Source organism: Lissotriton helveticus, chromosome 4_1, assembly GCF_964261635.1.
Source record: "Lissotriton helveticus chromosome 4_1, aLisHel1.1, whole genome shotgun sequence".
Taxonomy (NCBI): domain Eukaryota; kingdom Metazoa; phylum Chordata; class Amphibia; order Caudata; family Salamandridae; genus Lissotriton; species Lissotriton helveticus.
The window spans coordinates 1577894386-1577916004 of NC_136063.1; the positions used below are offsets into that span (position 1 = coordinate 1577894386).

The 21619-nt window shown below is 41.6% G+C and overlaps 1 pseudogene; it reads left to right on the forward strand.

Annotated features, from left to right (window-relative positions):
* The first annotated feature begins 8380 nt into the window (after nucleotides 1–8380).
* LOC144828184 (uncharacterized) lies at nucleotides 8381–16210 on the forward strand (annotated as a pseudogene).
* Nucleotides 16211–21619: the final 5409 nt, after the last annotated feature.

Consider the following 21619-nt stretch of genomic DNA (forward strand, 5'->3'; position numbering starts at 1 on the left):
AAAAATCCCAAAGAGTCAAATAATCAGATGAGATTTGAAATGACCTATAATAACCAAGCATGGGAGGTACGTAGAAGCCTGTTGAAATTTTGGGAAATTTTGAAATTGGATGATGACCTAAAGGACGACATCGGGGATTATCCTTCAATCACATTTAGAAAAGCTAAATCTTTGAAGGATACCCTAATATCTTGTAACATCAAAGAGACCAGAAAACTAAATCCTGTATAAGGTTTCTTTACATGCACCAAATGTAAAGCTTGTAGGTACAGTAACAACTGTAAATCACTTAAACTCTGCAAAGATAAACCAGCATTCAAGATCAGCAAACATTTCACTTGTGAAACTGATTATTTAGTGTATGCACTAAAATGCCCCTGTAATTTCTAGTACATTGGGAGTACTATTAACAAGGTCAAAATACACATTTTAGAGCATTTAAGAGCTATTGCAATAAATGATAAACAATACCCTGTGGCTTGCTATTTCAGTTCAGTACACAAACAAAATCAACACCTTCTGAAATTCTGTGTACTTGATTCCATCCCTCGGAGAGACAGAGGTGGGAACCGTACATTGGAATTAAGAAAGCTGGAATCCAAAATGATAATAAAGTACAATACATTGAGCCCATTTGGTTTAAATCTGGACGAGGAGATGTCAATACATTTGAGATAAGATATCATCTAGAACCTGGAACTGTCTCTACGTTTGCTGCCTTTTTAAAGAATATGTTTTAACAAGCTTTTTTCACAATTTTTGTTGCACGCAGTAGTTTCTATTGTTTTAGTAATTTATATATTTGGTTTTGTTACAGAGGAGAAGATCTATATTGACAACTGCAGTTGACTTGATGGACAGTTTGCTCACTTGAGCTTGACTAGAATTTATATTCCGAAATGGCACACTATGGAAGAATACATTGAATTTACATGGACATAATACCAGTAGCAATGTTTGATGTATAGCCCAAAGGCAATTGTTCACAGGCATTTGATGGTTGAAATGGCAACTCTGTTTATGATTTACCCCATTGGGGGCGGATAATGTGTTTTAGCTAATGTGAACTAATCGGGTTGTAATTATTGATTACACATAGCAAGAGGTACTATGTTTTAGGAATATTACCCCACTTGGGGAGAATGTTGCTAATTTTGAAAATGTGTATCGCCCTTAAATTGTGCAACATTGCGGTATTAAGTTTAATTTTGTTTTGGCTTATTTTGGCTATTTCTAAAGTCACTGCAAATCATTACAACATTGACGATATACAAAACCAGTTTGACAAACGTACACTTTCTATGTCTATTACTAATAGGAACTCTGTATCTTTAAATGTCAATGGCACTTGTAAAACTTTACCCGTGAACAAGGAGTGAGGTAACTCCGAAACGCGTTGGGCACCCGTTTGCTTTGAATAAAGTCTGCTGTATACCGAGGCCACGGCACCAGTGAGTGTTTATTTCTCAGTAACTGGTCTTCGCTACATAATTTGGGAGTGGCGTCCCTGCCGTGTTTTGCCCGCCGTGCATGGAGGCTTGACACGCCGAAAACTACGTTGGAATATATATATAACGTTGTGTTGATGCACAGAGAAATGTATTTGAAAGAAGCTCTTTTGCAGCTTAATGATAGAACCTGCTACACCAGATTTACAGGATTGGAACTAAAGGCGGTATATATGGACTGTTACAAAAAACTGTCCAAATGGAAAACTAAGGGCCTGATTACTAAATCTGAATACAAGTTCCTCAAAAACGATCATCCCATTGTGCCGACAATGTACTTTTTGCCTAAGCTGCACAAAGACCCGCTGAATCCTCCTGGGCGTCCAATTATTTCGGCTAGGAACAGCTGCTCTGAACATTTGTCACAATATGTGGATTTCTTCCTGCAGGGGGAGGTAAAAAGACTGCCGTCATATATAAGTGATACTAGCGATTTTTTGAATAAAATAAAGAACATTGTATGGAACCAGGATTATTTACTAATCGCACTGGACGTGTGTTCACTATACACGAGTATCGTACACTCAGACGGCCTCAATGCCATGAGCTTCTACCTGCAGAGAGCACAACCCAACATGACAGAGCATAACAATATGTTGGTGGATATGGCAAAGTTTTGTCTAAACAGCAATGTTTTCATGTTCAACAATATGATGTATAGGCAGCTACAGGGTGTTGCCATGGGGGCCAGCTTCTCTCCTAGCTACGCGTGCTTGCACATGGGCTATTAGGAGGAGCTGGTCCTCATGGTAGAACACGTAGAGACAATGCAAAACAGGGTGGTAACTTGGTTACCTTTTATCGATGACCTGTTTGTTATCTGGAGGGGGGATGTAACATCAGCAGAATCATTCATTACTAACTTCAATAGAAATAATCTGAACCTCCAGTTTACTGCCACTATAAGTAAAACATCTATCACATTCCTAGACACAGAAGTGTTTGTTGAACAAGGCAATTTAGAGACGAGACTACACCGCAAATCCACCGCAGGGAACTCCACCCTGCATGCCAAAAGTTCACATATTAAACATCTAGTGAACAGCATCCCGTATGGGGAAATGCTCAGGCTTAAAAGGATACATAGCAGGGAGAGTGACCTGAGAGACGCACAAAAAGAGAGTAAGAACAGATTTTTACAGAGGGGTTACTCAAGTAAAATCATAGATGCAGCTATCCAAAAAACTGAACTAAAAGATAGATCTGAACTGCTGTTAAGACACCCTGAGTTGCCACTGGAAGCGAATGCTACAGTCACTAGGCCACCTGAATTCAGGATAATTGTGCAGTATAGCGCACAATTCAAACAAATACAGTCCATCATCAGCAAGAATTGGCCATTAGTCCTTAGTGACCCGGTGATAGGAAGTGATCTTCCTAAAAGACCATCTATTACTTACAGTAGGGGGCAGTCTATGAGGGACGAACTGGTGAAAACCAGCCCAGAGATCTTGGAGTCGACAGCCTGGTATCAAACACACACAGGCTTTTTTAATTGTAAGGTATGCAAGGCTTGTCAACAAGCAGTTAACAAATCTTGCTACCGCTCGCCATTTGACAGGAGGGAACACAAAATAGATAAGGTGTTAACATGCAAAACTGAATACGCCGTCTATGTCTTGATTTGTCCATGTGAGCTGCTCTATGTCGGGAGTACTAAACATCCCGCACACAAAAGAATTCTCCAACATCTCAGAGCAATTGACAATCAAGATAATACCTACCCTGTCGCGAGACATTTTAAAGCTAAGCACGACTCCAAGAGCAATAAACTTAGGTACTATGTAATAGACTGCGTACCGGCAAGTAGACGAGGCGGCAACAGAGAGGACAAACTTCGCCGCCTCGAGACCCATTATATACTTGCACTGAACACCAAACACCCGTCAGGTCTTAACATCACTGAAGAACTTTACACATGCTTATAGTGGGTCTACCGGGGACATACACGACATTTTAGGATTTGGTCCATTTTTAATTGCATTTTCAATTAGCATGTTTTATGGATTTTTGATACATATTTATTATGATGAATTCTTAAGTTTGTTATGCCATACCATCTTTTAGCAACAAAATTTAGTGTGATGGTTTTTTAGATATGTACAATTTATAAATTAATTTAAGCCTTTATATACCATTTTAAGGTTTTAATTATAGGTGTAATAATTAATTGATTTGTCTATGTATATTTATCTATTTATTGCTGATGATGGTTGGTATTTTGCAGATGGAAATTTATTTATTTATTGATATGAATTTCGGAATCCCTATACGACATGCGTTATTTTGCATATAAGCTGTAGCTGGACTGTACAATCATGGTACTTTACCGATTTCTTCTTAAACCCCCTCATAAGTGGCTCTCCATGAGGTCATATGATATTGCCTTCTTGCACTTTATCTCCATCCCTTGGGGATTGTAACTAAAGGGACATTTCAAACGTATGGGGCTCCATACCGTTCCACCCGTGAATACACCCAGGGATGTAAAGAAAATATTATGCTGCTATAATTGAATGATATATATTCATTACAAATGTCAGGAGTCATGCTGCACTAAGACTCAATAATAATGAATTCATTTATTTTAAATCACGTTTAATATTGTTTCTCACCTTCACAATACTTAGGCATTGTATGTTTTTTTTACTGATACGCATGATTTAATCTATTTTATTTGGCTGACTGCATATTGAATGCATTATTCATAGATAAACACAATGTATTGAAAAGAACACGTTATTGTAGTTCACAACGAGGATTTTCTTTATGTCTATGCACTTTGTAGGCCAATACTTGCAATGTCATCAGTGTATATAAACCAATGCCGCAATCTTACCTGTGTCATGTGATCAAGCGCTCTGTGTAGCGTGAAACGCGTCATGATGGCTGGGAGAACTAACACCGATTAAATCACCTTGCACCGAATTTGGGTCCGTGTCCGTGTTTTCAAGTAGAGTGAAGCCTGCCTTGCTGCCGGATTACCCTTGGAATATATATATATATATATATATATATATATATATATATATATATATATATATATATATATATATATATATATATATATATATATATATATATATATATATATATATATATATATATATATATATATACATATTTGTTGAAGTTCTGGCCCATATGTCTTCTAGAACACTCTAATATGCTACTAGAAATGAGGTATGTTTCTTTGAATCACAATGTTTTTGTTTATTACAAAGAATATTTTTTTCAGGTACAAGGGACGTCAATGGAACAACATTTTCCCCAACTTATGTGAACCTTATGATGGGATGATGGGAAGCTGAGGTTGTATGGAACGGGAAAAACTCGTTATATATGGAAAAAGTAGTACTGTGGGTCAGTTTCATTGACAACATTTTATAATCTGAGAAGGAACTAGAGCAGAATTAAAGAGCCTCTTGCAATCTCTAGATAACACACAAGGCTTAAGGTTCATACATGAAATAAGCGATAAGGAAATAAGTTACTTGGACTTTAGAATTTACATTTGTGAAAACACAGTTTGTACTAAGATATACAGAAAGGCAACCAGTACTAACTGCACTCTACATGCAAACAACGAACACGCTCATAGTTTAAAGTGGAGTGTCCCCTATGGCGAGTTCCTCCGGGAGAGGAGGAATTGCTCGGAGGAGGAACAATTTGAAAAACAAGTCAAGGAGTTGATTAATTAAAACATAGAGGCTATCCTAGCCACGTTCTGGATGATGCACTACAAAGATTGAAGGAGAAGAAAAGAGAAAACCTCATAGCTGTGAAACCAAAGACTGAAAAAGAAGGTTGTGAAATAGATAGGTATATTAAAGACTATGATACCTCCAACTTTGAGGTAAAAAAAACTACTGAAGGACAACTGGAAAATTCTTCGGATGAATGATGGCTTCAGAGATAAACTACCAGAAGCTCCTAATATCACCTATAGGAAAACAGCATCACTTGGTGATCTTTTACCAGGCAATTTTTACAATCCTGATAGATCAACAAATAAGACTAAGATTGGAATTTGGCTATCCAATATGAAAAAGGTTTCTGGAAGTGACAAAGATGCAAAGTATGTGCCTATGGACTAAATATAACATAATTTGAGAATTTCCAAGGAAAATTGCAAAAAAACTAATGACTGGATAACATGTGAAACAAGTTTTGTGGTTTATGTCCTACACTGCTCATGTGGTCAGAAATACATTGGAAGCACAGTGAAACAAATTGAAGTTGTGCATCTTGCAACATCTACATTCCATAAGAAATAAGGATTTCTCTTATAAAATGGCGTAGCACATTTGGGATGCACACGAGAGAAATAAATAATATGAAGTTCTAGGGAATGCATCACGCTCCGAAAAGGATAAGACGTGGCGATAGAGAATTGGAATTACGTAAGGCCGAATCAAGGTGGATAATAATAACGGGGGTGGAACATCCAGTAGAACTAAACGAAGATGCTGAACTCCACGTTCACCTTTGATTGGTTGTGGAAATGTGTGCTTTGTCTAAAACATATCATCTTTTTAAACAATCCAATTAAAAAAAGTACATAACATCTATTTACAAATCAATTTAATATCTACTTAACTAATCTATTTAAAATTCAAAATTTGTGTTTTAAGTCAATTTTACATTTATTTTGGATGTTGCTATACACTACTGGAAGTCAAGGTGGGTGGATATCTGGCAGAACTGAGCTATTCAAATGAGAAAAGAAAGAAATGGGAGAGGACATTCTTTGTGATTTTGACACAAAGAAATGTGGAGAAAGAGTACCATATATAGATCTTTTTCGAATAATGATGTGCAGGTGGTGAAATTTATAAATTGTACAGAAATATGGAGAAAGTATATTGTACATAGATCCTTGCTACCCCAATATGGATAACATAATCTCCTTCTCGTTCTGACATTGACTTTAATGCATTTTCATTGTAAAGAAATTTGTGGGAGGACTTGCACTTCATAGCACGTAGGGAGAGTTATTGCTGGTTTGGATAAGGAATAATTAAATTTAGAATGCCCCTGTACTTGAAAAATTGCACAACATCACTTCATGAATGTGTTATGTACTGTAATGCATTTGCAGTTTGAGGATTTTATTGAGAAAGTTGCACTTTCCATCTTGAGAAGGAGGATCCCACTATATACATGGCTAATCTAATGAAATATGGAAATTAATTTTTATTTGACATGTTAAATTGATGTGATGCCCTTTTAAGACTGATTAGTTGCTTTTCATTCTGTGTATTACAAATGTTGGTACACAAAATAGTTGAATGGGTAGGTAAAAATGATCAGAAACGTATATACACTTTGTAAATGTAGATTCTGTGCATCATCTTAACTCAATGTGATAGGAGAGCGGAATTCTGTAATGTTTACATCTGTATATCTGTTATGTTATGTTATGTTAACTGTGCTTGTATAGCGCAAGTCTGCCCAAGCAAAGGGGCGTCCCGGCGCTTTCACCCACAGAGACCAATCCTGAAAGCCACAGCAAAGGGACTCCAATAAGGAACCGATGGCGGAAACTATTGTGATGGAAAGAGATAAGTTTTAATAGCTCTCCTGAAGTCCGACAAGCCCTCCAGGCCACGAATCTGAAGTGGCAGAGAGTTCCATAGTTTGGCCGCCAAACAGCGGAAAGAGCGTCCTCCTGCTCGACAGCGCTTCAAACGGGGAACCATGAGCAGGTGATGCCCGAAGGAGCGCAGCACTCGAGATGGAACATACAGAGTCAACAGATTGCAAAGCAGGCTGGGCGAAGCAAGTTTCAGTATCTTAAATGAAAGACACAGAGTTTTAAACTTGATACGCTCCGCCATAGGAAGCCAATGGAGATTCCGAATAGTGTCGGAAATGGGACAGAACCGAGGAAGCCCTAACAACCTTCTAGCCACCGTGTTTTGAATACGTTGCAATCGAGCAATCGCAACTTGTTTAGCCCCCAAAAGCAGGGAGCTAGCGTAGTACAGTTGAGATAAAATTGTTGACTGGACAATCAGCTGACGCATTGTGGGTTCAAAAAACTTTAGAAGAGGTTTAAGACCTCGTAATAAACCAAAACATGTACTGCCAACTTTTTTAGTATGGATCCGAAAACTGAGGGAGGAGTCCATCCACACCCCTAGGCAGGAAGACTGCATACTGTATTGTAATTAGGGCACTGGAACTGTCAAAAGAGAAGCTATCCTTATAGAAACAAGGACAAAATCAAAACACAAAGAATTACCCCTTTTTCTCTGAAATTCTATTTTGCACTTCCACTTTTTAGGTTTTGCCTTAGCCATGCGTACGAAGTACGCATGCGCTAGCGAAACCTCTTGAGTTCTATCTGGGCTGATGACCCGCCTCTGCCTATCATTGGCTAGCTCCATAAATGGAGGCTAGCCATTGGGAGGCAGAGGCTGTCAAAAACGCGATTCGGGGGCGTTTCTGGTGCTTTTTTTAAGCCCCGCCCTTTTGTCCCGGGCCGCGCTGCCATTGGCTGCCGGCCCGGGACACCCCTGTGACGTCATTCCAGGGCCGCGCTGTGATTGGCTGCCGGCCCGGGACACCCCCGTGACGTCAGCCAATCACAGCGCGGCCCGGGACCTGACTTGTTTTTCTTGCGGTCTATTAATTGCTGAGCCACTAGAAACCTTAAGGCAAAATGTGTTTAGAGAGATAAATTTCATGAGACAAAGTTGCCTCCCGTGTAAAGTTAAAATAAGCACTGCACTACTTCAATTAAGGCGCGCGGGTTCAGCTAAGGGAGACATTTTGCAGACTTTAAATATAGATTTGGGCTAAAACAAGTTTGTATTATCCACTATAAGCTCTGCTATGCGCTTATGGCGAGTCTGGGGTCTGTCTCTGCAGGTGGGGTTGCCAAACTCCAATTCCATGTCTTAATTGAGCCGTTTGCAGACTTCACCTGCCGCCCTTATTTAATTAGGCCTCAGGGGCGGGCTCGGGGCCAGACACTATGGCTACGATATCGGACGAGGCAATGGACAGCTACATGTACTCGGCCTACACGCCGTACAACTACAGGTATCTGAACCCCAAAGGCAAGGGCGGCGGCTGGAGGCAGCGGGGTTACCTCACCTCCTACGCGGACACCGGAGAGTACTTCGACAACTACCAGCGCGCGCAGCTCAAGGCCATCCTGTCCCAGGTGAACACCAACCTGACCCCGCGCCTGCGCAAGGCCAACACCCGCGATGTGGGGGTGCAGGTGAACCCCCGGCAGGACGCCTCGGTGCAGTGCTCGCTGGGGCCCCGTACCCTGTCCCGCCGGAGGCGGGGCGTGTGGTGACAGGCTCCGCAGGAGCCCGACGGGACCCCGGCCTCCTCGCCCCCCAAGACCGTACGCTTCCCCCGGACCGTCGCGGTGTACTCACCCGTCGCTTCCCGCAGGCTCCCCACCTTCACGGAGGAAGAGGACGCGGAGGCCAAGGGCGGCGGAGAGGGGAAACCCGAGAGCGGGGAGAGCTCGGGGGCGCGGCCCGCAGAGGAGAAGGGTAGCCCCGCGGAGGGAGGCCGCGCAGACCGGCAGGAGGAGGCTAGCTTGGAGGAAGAGAAGAAGCCAGAACAGAAAGCCGAAGGGGACGCAGCAGCAGAGCCCGGGCAGCAGGAAACCACCGCCTCCCTCGACAAGGGCAGACTGCGTTTCCAGGTGAGGAGCAGGCAAGGGTCCATGGCTTTTTTGGGGGGTGAGGGGGGATTGTACGTCTCACTACCATATGGCCTACTACCCGCATGTAGTATACACTCCGTGACAGCCCTCGCCCCTTCCCTCTCACCCCGCCGCCTTTGGGGGCACCCATTCGTTGCTGACTCCCCTCGCCAGTCCATCTCTCCCAATAACCGGCCGTTGCTAGTCTACCAGCTGCCGCTCAGTTTGAGGCCCATGCTGGAAAAACTTTCACAACGTTTTTTTTTTCTTTGGCGTTCTGATACTTGGTCTTTTTTTGTTGATTACTTTAGGGACTTGAGACTTAAAGTACCAGGATGCAAGGGGGGGGGGGGTATGGAGTAGGTGAGATACTCTCGCATAGACCTGGGAAATTTGAGACTTTTGCTGTTGTGCCCGGGTTGTTTTTTCTTCAGCTGAGGGGGGTGTATTTAGAAGCACAGGAGAGGAAGACTTGAGATGGCGGATTCTTTGTCAGATGGAAAACGCCCGCCCTGCGAGGTGTCTCGGGCGGCATGGGAAGACTCTCCCGTCGCACTCAACTCCCCTGCCTTTGGATTTCGAGCGCTCAAAAGATTAGGGCAAATTTACCCTCCTTCGTCCGATAAACAAATGCTGAGTCGACGAATAAAGCGACGCAAAAACGTTTTTTATTAATTGACCAGTTTGTGTTCCTTGGTTTATAGCTCGTTAATTGTATTACTTGCGCCTGTTTTTGCCATTGTAAAACTGTCTTAAAAATGTGAACCATCGATTCTAGACTGTATGTTTCTTTGATGTTTAATGCTGAACGTTTGTGCGCAATCTTCGCGAAAGAAACGGAATTCTTGCATTTGTAATCCTGTTTAGCGCACTTAAAAAAATGGCACCGATACGTCTCAATGTGCATGCGCGTTTGTGGATTAAGTTGCGAATACCAGCTTGGTGGGCATCATAAAAGGCAAGCTGTGTATTACCAACCTTTCATCAGACATCCCTTAACGTATTCAACCTGGGGTTTTCGCTATGGCGTTTGACAGTAAAATCACAAACTTCAAAACGGGGTTTTTTGTGTGAGAAGATAAGAATCGGAGTTGCTAATTTCCTTTACTCTGGGGCTTATTTTGTTGGGGTCGTCTACGACATTAAAAATGCATATCATTTAACTGTCAATGTTATCCTTGTTCTTAAGCCGCCGATCCGCCCTAGAGCGGGTGTGCTCGGTTCCGACCAGGGGCAAGATGGCGCTGGGCTCTTAGGTCGCCGTTGAATGGCGCAGCTCCCTTCTCTTTTGCCTATCGGTCGCCATTTTAACAATTTCGCCTGCTATGTTTGGATGTCTGGCGGTATTATGTGGTTTTAACGCGGTGTTCTTAGCAGGACGTGATTTGCTGATATTTTCTTCATTGGTTACTTAATTTAAAAAAAATAATTGTATATCTGGTATCTTTTGGATTGTAATGGGTATTACATCATTATAGCAACATATTTTAATAATATAAGAAGTTATAAACATGCACCTCGTCCTGTCCCAGAAAGGTCAAATTGATTATTTTTCAGAGCTGAGATGGCTGAAGAGTAATTTTTCCTTTAAAACGTACTTGGCTGTTTTCGGTTTGTAGCACATAAAGGGACATAAAAACGCAAATAACATCCTGCCTGTGTATAACTGGTTCTTGTATGTATTGGATGTACAAGGGCTGGTAGCGTGATGTCTACACCCTGCATAGAATCCCTTTCCCCTTTGCGCTGGTGAGGGTTTTTTAATTCTTTAAAAGCCACGGAGCGAGGGGCTTGCTTTTTTTTATCATCGGATGAACGTAATTAATTTCGATTTTTGGAAGTGTTTAGGAGAAACCGAAATTTGGCTAAGTTTGTTTCTTATGTCCGGAATGGAACGGTGCTGGTAGCACTAAAACTCCAACGTTGGCAAAAGACCAATTGGTGACTCTGTAATGCTAATACTTTGGCACTGGGGAACCGTGGCTATAGGTAATCCTTCCAACAGATGTCGCCTGTTCAATTTGGTACCTCAGGCAACACGTACTACAAATTGACTTAATATATAGAGACTGGAGGGCGAGCAGTAGAGATGGACAAGTTAGAGGATTCATGTGAATCAAAGAGCCAAAACGATAGCCAACTCAAAAAAATCATCATGTGAATTCTCTCCCTTCTGTCATTACTCCTCTGTTGCATTTTTGTTTCATCTGTTTCTTCCTCTCTCGTGCCGAGTCCTTTGTTGCTTTCTGACCTCATTTTTTTTTCTCCACCATCCCTGTCTTTCTCTTTCACTTATTTCTCCTTATCCCCTGCTAGATGTCTCTTAACCTCTGCCAACCCTCCGCCTATTTCTCCAACCTGCCCTTTGGTTTCTGTTTCAATGGGAATGCACCCAACCAACATCCTCCAGCTCTGCAGGTGCCAAAGTAATTCTTTACTGCCTTGCCCACATCCTTCTTACGCACTATGACCTAATTTTCCAAGCACTCCTGGGTGAAGCAGGAGATGCGGGCTGCAGGGTTTGTTAATTTTGATTGTGTAAATGCAAATACAGAGCAGTTCAGACCAGCCCCCTTGCTGCTGCTGCTCAGCGAGCTTGGGGAATGATGTGATTTTAATTGCATTTATATAGCGCTTACTACCCCATACAAGGTGTCTAAGTGCTTTTTCAGAATCTTGATCATAAGTAAAATGGTTTGACAAATTGTTGACACGTAGGTATTAAAGCTGAACAGCCGACACGTGTTTTGTGGCTTCAAGCGACTTTTTCAAGGCTGTTAACAGAAACCATACAAAAATCAAGTTTAGATACAATAGCAGGGGAGAATTGTCTCAATGATAATAATGTGACTCGAAGAGTTAATTAAAAAAAATTGTGAATAGGAAAAAAGTTGTGATTATGAGAGAAAGTCCAAAAGAAAAGTTAGTATTCAGTGAGAGAGAACATCACTTGTGACTGTCTTGTGTAGTAGTAAAATGTAGCAATAATTGGGGTTTAGTGGGGTGCCTAGAGCTTTTGGCCCTAGTGCCACTGCACCTGCTACACCATTCAAATCATACCTGATTGTCTGCAAGGAAACTGCACTTGTGACTGCATGTTTAGTAGTAGAATATAGCAATTTTAGGTGTTTATTGTGGGTGCCTAGAGCTTTTGGTCCTGGTGTCACTGCACCTGCTGCACCATTGAAATCATGACCCTGTTGTCTGCAAGGTAACTGCACTTGTGGCTACCTGTTTAGTAGTAAATTATAGCATAGCTCTTGTATAATAACTTTATTTTTAATATGCAATGTTTATTACAGCATTTAGAATTTGATCATACTGACCAAATCGATACGTTGAAAAAATCAATCCGATAAAGCCTACAAAGTGCAAACAAGCATTTATAATGCAACGGTTTCGCCTTTGGAAAAGTTTGAGCTATTGGCATTGTAAATGACAACATTTGTATTTATGTGTTGGTTTTGAAAACAGATAAATAAATGGCATTGTCCTTTACATTGCCAATAGCTCTAACTTTTCCAAAGGCGAAACCGTTGCATTGTAAATGCTTGTTTTTATTACTTTGCAGTTTATAGAATGTGAGTGAAAATGTAGTTTTGACCAGAAAAGTATTAACAAACAAATTGATGCTTTTTTGATGAATTTGTTGTCAGGATTTACATAGTGTAATATGACATTGTAGGTACTTTACCATTATTTATAAACAAGAGAAAATATATAAGGACATACAGAAAAGGATTTTTTTTAAACTGATGATGAGCATCTCGCCATCAAGAAGGTACTTTTCCATTATTAAAATAGGCAAAGGTAAATTCTAAAATCTAAAATTGATGGTAGTAAGGAATAGGTTTTGAAAGACAAAAAGCCCTCAATTCTTTAAAATTCCCCATGAAATGAATGTATGAAATGTACCTAAGCCTTGGATTACCATAAGAAAAAAGAAATGGATGTTGAAACATGGTCATTTAAAACATGTGAAAGGAAGAGTAAAAAAAATTAGATAAAAACCCCAGTTATATATTTTGTTTTTATTGGTGGAGGAAAAAAGTGTGTTCTTTTAAATTGACACTCTACACTTCGGTACTCTATGTCCCTGTGGAAGGCAAATGCTGAAGCGCATTGGTCAACTGTTTGTCTGTTGCACCTTATGAAATGTATTGAAAAAATAAAGAAGATTGCTGGAGACTTGAAACTCTGTGCCACCTGCTTCTGTCCTGCTCTAGATGTGTGGCTGGGCCTCTGAGGAGTAATCACGTGTTATAAATATATATAGATATGTATATATATATAGTCGGTAGTTATAGTTAAGACCATTTTTTCATTTGCCAGTAACATTGGCATCATTGGACAAAGCCTCGCGAAGTTTTAGTTTCACGCTCAATTCAGCTGCTGCCTTGAAACTTTCGAGGTGATTCAACAAGCGGGGGCCAAGCAAAGGGGGGTGTCCCAAAACATGTTTACCCCATGTTAATTTCCGTAGGAAACTTTAGAGATGGGTAAAGCCCGAACTGCTGAATGGAAGTACACCAAATTCAGTAGAAAGATAGCTGTTGGTCAAGAAAGTGACCTTTTGTAAATTGGTGTAAATCCATTCAGTAATATTTGAAATAGTAAAGTAAATCCAAATTTGCATATACAGGGATATTAGGATCCAAAAGTTACAGGGGCGTTATAGTTAGGCTCAGCTTTCACTCGTACAAAGCCAGTAAAATTCTGCAGTCATAGCTACCTGAGCTAACTATAACTTACGGCCCCACAATTGTTTGGCTCTATAGGTTACTGAGAGGGTATGTGAGTGGCTGTATGGGTACCTGAGTGTCTGTGTGGCTGGGTGAGTGGGTGTCTGACTGCCTGCATAGATGAGTGAATGGTTGAGTCAGTGGCTGTATGGGTTAGTGAACATGTAAGTAAGGAGCTGTATAGGTGACTGCGTTTGTGTATTGGTGTGTCAGTGAGTGAATGAATGTGTCATTGGTACATGGGTGAGTAACTGGATATGTAAAAGGCAGTATAGGTGAGTGTTGGAGTATATGAGTAACTGTATGTGTGAGTGAGGGAATGTGATTAGGTGAGTGACTATGTGTTAGTGTCTGTATGAATAAATGACCCCCGTAGCAAATACCAAATGCCTTTCCATGGCGTAGTCTCAGCAATGGAAAGGCATGAAATGTGCCACATCATAATATGGCTGCCAGTGCCTGCAAGGCATCACCACCATATTCAGACCCTTTCCGCCCGTCACATATCCGACTGGCAATAAAGTGGCGGACAGTCTTACAGTCCGCCGCAGAGCCCCTCGGCTTAGTAATATGGTGGGGGTGATAGGGGGCCATCAGGCGGGCGGCGATCCGCTTAGTCACCGCCGGCCCGGCAGTGGCGATCCGCTCGCAATACTAATGGAGCCCTTTGTTCTTTTTGTAGGGAGGTTATTAGTTTATGTAATGTAGGTGTGACTCTTCCTGTGGTTTGATGGAAGGCATTATGCCATCCTTCAACAGCGTTATTGGTTTTGGATTGTTGGTTAAGTGTGCTAGTATACACGTTCCACCAGGGAATTTGAAATTTGGGTTGTCTCCTATGGCCTGATCTGTGTAGTCTGCCCACCCAGATATCTTTGAAGTAGTGCAGGAGTGGACTTAATTCTTGCTCATGTTGTTGGTAAAAAGGGCTTTCTAGTAGCAGGTTGTAATGGTACAGGTGAGTAAATGGCTGAGTGAGTGACTCTCTAGGTGAGTGAGTAGGTGTGTGAGTAGCTCTATGAGTTGCTGATAGTGTGTGAGTGGCCGTATGGGTGTATGAGTGGATGTATCAGTGGCTGTAATAGTGAGCGAGTTGGTGTATGAGTGGCTGTATGGGTGACTGAGTGGATGTGTGTTTAAACCTATGAACCAGTGCATGGTTTTGTAAGTACTAGTATGGGTATGTCACTGGTTTTGAGTTTGGTAGCATGAAAGTTGAAGTGGGTGTATGAAAGGTTACATGGGGTGTGAGTGGGTATGTCAGTGATTCTGTGGATGATGTCATCAGTGATGTAATTTGAGATGTCATCAGTGATGTCACTGACCATGTCACGAGTGATGTAATATGTGAGATCATAAGCAGTGCATTGCAGGGGCATGAGCTATAGTAAGCTCAGCTAACTTTAACTGCTGAATGTCTCTGGTTTTGAATGAGTGAAATGTCAGCCTAACTATAACATCCCTGTAACCTTTGTTTTTTCCAGTGAATTTTTAAGGTTTGTTTAATTCTATTGGTTATGACGTCACAATCCCTGCGGACATGTTGTGAATATGGACAACAAAAGCAGACATTCAACGAGTACCAACACATCCAAAAATAATATGTAAAAAAATCCATTCTGAGCATTGCCCTGCACATGTTACCATATACATTCTTCTTTCAAAGCATGTTTAAACTCATATTTTTGTACTCAGTTTCTTTAAAAACCATCTTTCAGACCTATTTTCTGTTTTCACAGTTAACCTGGACGTCATAACAACGCTGTTAACTGTGATGGTCAACCCTTTTTCATAAAGTAAAAACCGATATAATCATACATATTACAGCATTCTACACAATAGGGGTTTATTACTGTCCACTTCAAACTCATGTTTTCTAGTATATTTATAGAACAACCATCTCTAGGGAGAGGAGTTGGCCTAACGACTAGGGCGGTTGTCCTCGAATCTGGGGAACCAGGTTCGTGTCTCAGCAACAACACTGGACATCCTGTGATTCTGGGCAAATCACTTAATCTGCCCGTGCCTAACAAAAAATGTATGTGTCCTCATGTAACGCAACTGGTGCTATGTAAAGTGCTCTGATCCCCAATTCGGGTCAAGTTTGCACGATATAAAACTCTGTTAAAAAATGTTTTTAAAAACATCTCTAAAATCTATTTTTATGTTTTCGCAGTGAGACTGGAGATCACGATGATGTCGGTCTTCGTGTACCCAGCGGTTACATCATGAAAGAGGAAAGCAAAAGCAGGAATTCAATAACCACCCCCACATTAAAAAATTAGAACTATATAATTAATTCTAACCATCACAGTAGATAACTCACCATATACATAATTCTATAAAAACTTTTATCAAAATCTCAATATCCCTATAACAATCCGCATTAATGATTCACTGATATTTATTTTATATTTTCACCAATATTCATGGTGATGTTGATAGTCGCAATGTCCCACGATGGTAAACGGGGGCCAATCAATTTTGAACACATAACTTGTGTCACTAACACCCCTATTTCTCAAACATCGATATCTCTACTCTTACCCCTTACGTTAGTTTTTTCAGAAACTTTCAGCCCAGGGAACCAGTCCTGATAGATAAAATGGTGGTGCAACTTTCTGTTCAGTTTGCGTCCAGCCAATCAAAGCATTCCCATTGGTGCGCGCATACGCGATTAATTGAGAAACCACTGCAAAATATCCGTGGCTAGAGATATCAATATAGTTTTAAACTTGCATTACTCAACCACTACTGAATGGATTTACACCAAATAAGCAAAAGGCACTTCCTTGAACCAACATCTACCTGCCTGCCAAATTTGGTGTAAGTCCGTTCAGCGGTTCGGGCTGTAGGTGTGGCTAAAGGTTCCTGTGGGAATTAACATTACAAATGCAACCTTATTTTCCACCCCAAAATTTCAGTCCCCACTGCACAGATCACCCCCAAACTTTCCATAACAATAGAACCCACCATGACACTTTTTGTGGAAAATTTCATGGTCAAATGGCACCAAAGTTATAGCCAAGTCAAAAAATGCTATTGCTATGGAAACTAGGTCCTAACTATAACTGCCTACTGGTGACCGCCAGTAAGCAATACATATGTATATATGTATTACCTTCTGACCGTTGCAGTAGGTAGTTATAGTTAGGACCAAAGTTTCCATAGGAAAAGCGTTTTTTTGTTTTGCCAATAACTCTGGTGCCGCTTGACGATTCTCCATGAAATTTTCACAAAACTTCTCCATTTTGGTTCAGCTGCTGTGTTAAAAGTTTTGAGTTGATAAAGCATATGGGGGCCAAGGAATAAGGGGGGTCCCAAAACACATTTTTCCCAGGTTAAGCTTAATTGGATTTTTTATTCTTTGAACACGACAAGTGGAGCAGAATTGCTTTTGGACAGAGGGAGCTGCATGTTAACAGCTTTGTCTGAATAGTAACGACTCCCAAACCAAACGGCTCCCAAACCAAATTCCCTGCTTAAAAAGGCACCATGGTTTAACCACCCAACTTGCATCCTTAAGGAAAAACTGTAAAACATAGGAAAGAGAACGGAGGAAGAACTATAACCCCCAACTCAAAGCTATACATAAGGCAGCCATTAAGCTCTACCATAATAATATTAAAGATGCCCAGGCAAATGTTTTTAGCTAAAGATTAACCAAGCACATGATTCATCTAAAGAACTTTTTAAAGTTGTCAAATCTCTGACCTCCCCAGCACATGGCAACAGCTCCTTACAGGCTTCGGAAGAGAAATGTAACAACCTAGCCTCCTATTTCTCCAAAAAAGTCATGGATATTTACAGCTGCTTTCAGAAGGAGAATGTAACAACCATAAGCCAAGAAAGGGATCTGAGGCGGAGGTCCCTCCATCCGGCCCTCACTTGCTTCCCAGCTACCAACATAAATGTTGTTGGATCTTTTGATGGAGAAGACCAAATCAGGGTCACCTTTACATCCAGCCCCTCCACATGTGCTTGGTAAAATTACTGAGACCATGCTCACTTTATTGGTTGAAATCATCAATCTCTTGCTAGAGGCAGGCGAGGTCCCAAAAGCTTGGAAACACGCTATAAGTAGAGCCCTATTAAAGAAAGATCATCTAGATCCAGCTCAACTAGGGTACTACCATCTGTATGGAATTTCTGGTTGGCTAGGGCATGCCCCTAAGCCAGGCAGAATCCACCACACTAGTCAGGGCAAGGGAGTTAACTGCTGAAGATGACCCCTGCTCACCCCCTTGGTAGCTTGGCACGATCAGTCAGGCTTATCCCAGAGGCAATGTGTAAAGCGATTGCGCAACACACTCACACAGCAGCAACACACTAGGCACACCACAAAAGAAACTCCACACAAGGTTATATTACTCATGGAACATAGTCATAGTCATAGTCATATTCATAATTTCTTGTATAGCGCACATTTCACAAAAGTCTCAAGGCACTTAGCAACAAACGACAACCAAGTATAGAGGGGGAAATGGAGAAAAAAATTAATTGGGAAAGAGCCAGGTTTTCAAGCCCTTACGAAAAGCCTGATGATTGGAAAGAGACAGTAGATATGCAGGTAGTTTGCTCCATAGTTGGGGGGCTATGTAAGAAAAGGCTCTACATCCCATTCTCGATGTTCTAGCCCTAGGCTGTACCAGAAGGGCTTTAGTACTAGACCTTAAGGTTCTGGAGGGTTTGTACCTGGCCACTTTCTCAACAAGATAAGAAGGTCCAGTCCCATGTAGAAGTTTGTGTGTGAGACTAAGGCTCTTAAACTGGCTTCTTTGTCGCACTGGGAGCCAGTGCAATTGTATAAGACAGGGCAAAAAGGGGGACCTGGGGGGCAAACCTAGCACCAAACGTTTTGGAGGGTTTGTAGCTTAGTCAACAGGCCATCATTGATGGAGGTATACATTGCATTGCCGTAATCCAGGCGGCTAACAACCAATCCTTGGACCAAAGGTTTTCTGGATTCAATGGGTAGCCATCTGAAAATCTTACGCAATTTTCGTAGTATACCATAACAGATGCCAGATACTTGGGTAACCTGAGCCTTCATAGAAAGGGCACATTCGAGCATTAATTCCAGGTCACGAACCGCTTCTTTGGGCTCAGGGCAAGGTCCTAATTCTGATGGCCACCAGTCATGTGACCATTGTGTCTTTGTCTTGCCAAATAGCATATTTTCAGTTTTACTGAAATTGAGCTGGAGTTTATTTTCATTCATCCATTCGCTAATCTGGATCATACATCTCTTAAATCTGGTGCAGGTGTCAAGAACGTCTGGGCTACAGGTAATAGGAACCTGTGTGTCATCCGCGTAGGACACTGTGGTGAATCCGTAAGATTTTATAATTCTGGCCAAAGGAGTGAGATAAATGTTAAATAACATAGGGCTCAGAATAGACCCTTAAGGTACCCCGACAGAAAGCGGAGTCCTGCTGGATTGCAAAGAGTTGATCCTGATGTAAGTATGCCGGTCAGCGAGATAACTCTTGAACCAGGCCAGAGCCTTGCCTCTGACACCAATCTCCCACAGCCATTGATGTAGAATGCTGTGGGAGATGGTGTCAAAGGCTGCTGAAAGATCTAATAAGATCAAAAATGCGGAATCACCTCTGTCCAGGGTGAGACGAATGTTATCCACCACTTCCATTACTGCCGTTTCAGTGCCATGGGCAGCACGGAAGCCTGATTGCGAAGGGTCTAAAAGTGAGTGTGTTTCCACAAAACTGTAGATACGTTTGTTAACTAGGGGTTCCTGTACCTTTCCAAAATAGGGCAATAACGATATAGGCCTGTAATTAGAGGCAATGGTGGGGTCGCTAGTGGGCTTTTTAAGGATAGGTTTTACCTGGGCCATCTTCCAGCTGCTAGGCATAGATGCAAGCTCAAAAGAGGTGTTATAGATTTTAGAGAGAGATCAGGCCAGGCGTGGGAATATTTCATTGCACTTGCGGGGGGTTAGCGAGTCTGTGGGAGCACCCAATTTCACTTTCCCAAAGCAACTAACACTTCGGCAGCCGTGGTGGACTCAAATTCCATAAGCAAAGAACCCTCAATATGGTGAGGAGTCAAGGAGTTACAGGAAGAAACCTCACCAATTATGGTGTCATTGGGTCCGGGGGTTGTAAATGTAGAGTAGATAGACTTGATTTTGTTATAAAAGCGCGCAGCCAATGCGTTCACCCAAGGTGGGGATGAAAGATGATTGTTCCACCTGTGGTGCGGTGAACTCATTTAATATTTTAAATAGTTCTTTGGAGGAGTGGGAGGCTTTATTAATTCTTTGGGTGAGATAGCTGGATTTAGCTTCCTTTATTTTTTCCAAGTAAATTGAATGGATCTGTTTATAATTTTTACGATCTTCGATAGTTCTTGTTTTTCTCCACAACCTGTCTGCTACTCTACTAGCAGTTTTCTTTATTTTCAGTTCCTCCGTAAACCAAGGGGAGGCAATAGATTTTACTTTAACTCTAGTTTCAAGGAATGACCTTGTCCAGTGCAATCTTCACGCACTCTTCCAGCTGGTTGGCCATAAGGTCGATGTTATTAGGTGTGTCACTGAAAGGGTTAAAGTGAGTCTCGAAAGACTCCAGTGTCAGTTTATGCCAGGGCCGTATGAGCATTGAGTCTGAACACTTAGAGATCCTAGGCTTATTAGGACCAGGGAAGCTAAATTTCACTAAAAAAAATTCCATCCAGGTCATAGGCAGAGGGGGTTCACAGGTGAAGCTGGGCATATTAGTAAAAATTAGATCAAGAGTGTGCCCTGCCTGGTGAGTAGGTCATAGAACCCTTTGTGTTAATGACAAGTTTTCCATAGTGGTCCTTAGATGACAAGAGTCTGTGTCGAGAGTAAGTTCCATGTGATAATTAAAATCTCCTGATAAAATGAAGTGATCCGTGGCTAACACCTGTGAGGCGATAATGTCCAAGAGAGCATTGACAAATTTGTATTTATCGCCTGGGCGTCAATAGACCAGAGCAACTCTTCCTATCGTCATTTTAAGATACAAAATATTAACTATTAGAATTTCAAACAGGGGGTTTGAAAAGGATTCCAACAGGGAGATACCAATCGGGGCCTTTGCTGCCACTGCAACTCCGCCTCCTCTCCTCCCCTCTCTGTCTTGTCTGATAACATGGTATTCCGGTGGAAATGCAATGGCAACATCTGGCGATGCTTGACTATGAAGCCATGTTTCTGTAAGGAAACATATATCCGGTCGTTCATTCTCAAGTAGACTCCATAGCTCCAAGGCGTGCTTGGGGATGGACCTAGTATTTATGTAAAGGGCAGAGAAAGATTTAGAGCCTGCATGGTGGTGGATCTGATTATTTTTCCTGAATTTGTAACAGATATGGAGGTCGCAGAGGTGGGCGCAGACGCTAGGGAAGCGGCAGTAATATCGGGGTTATTCGCAAGAGTGCAAGGCAAGGGTTGAGGATAAATGAAAGTCGCACTCTTTGGATTGATTTGAACACATTAGAAAGTAATCATTTATATACACTGTGCCACCTGGCACTAGTTGTTACTTTACTTGGATTTCAGACAACACAGGCCTAATCGGGCCACTGTCATCATATCACAACTCACAGTTAGTGAAGGCAACCAGTAACTACTGGTAGACACTGCACGTAGCATAAACACATTATGCATACATTATGAAGCATGAATATCATAGTACTAGTCTAGC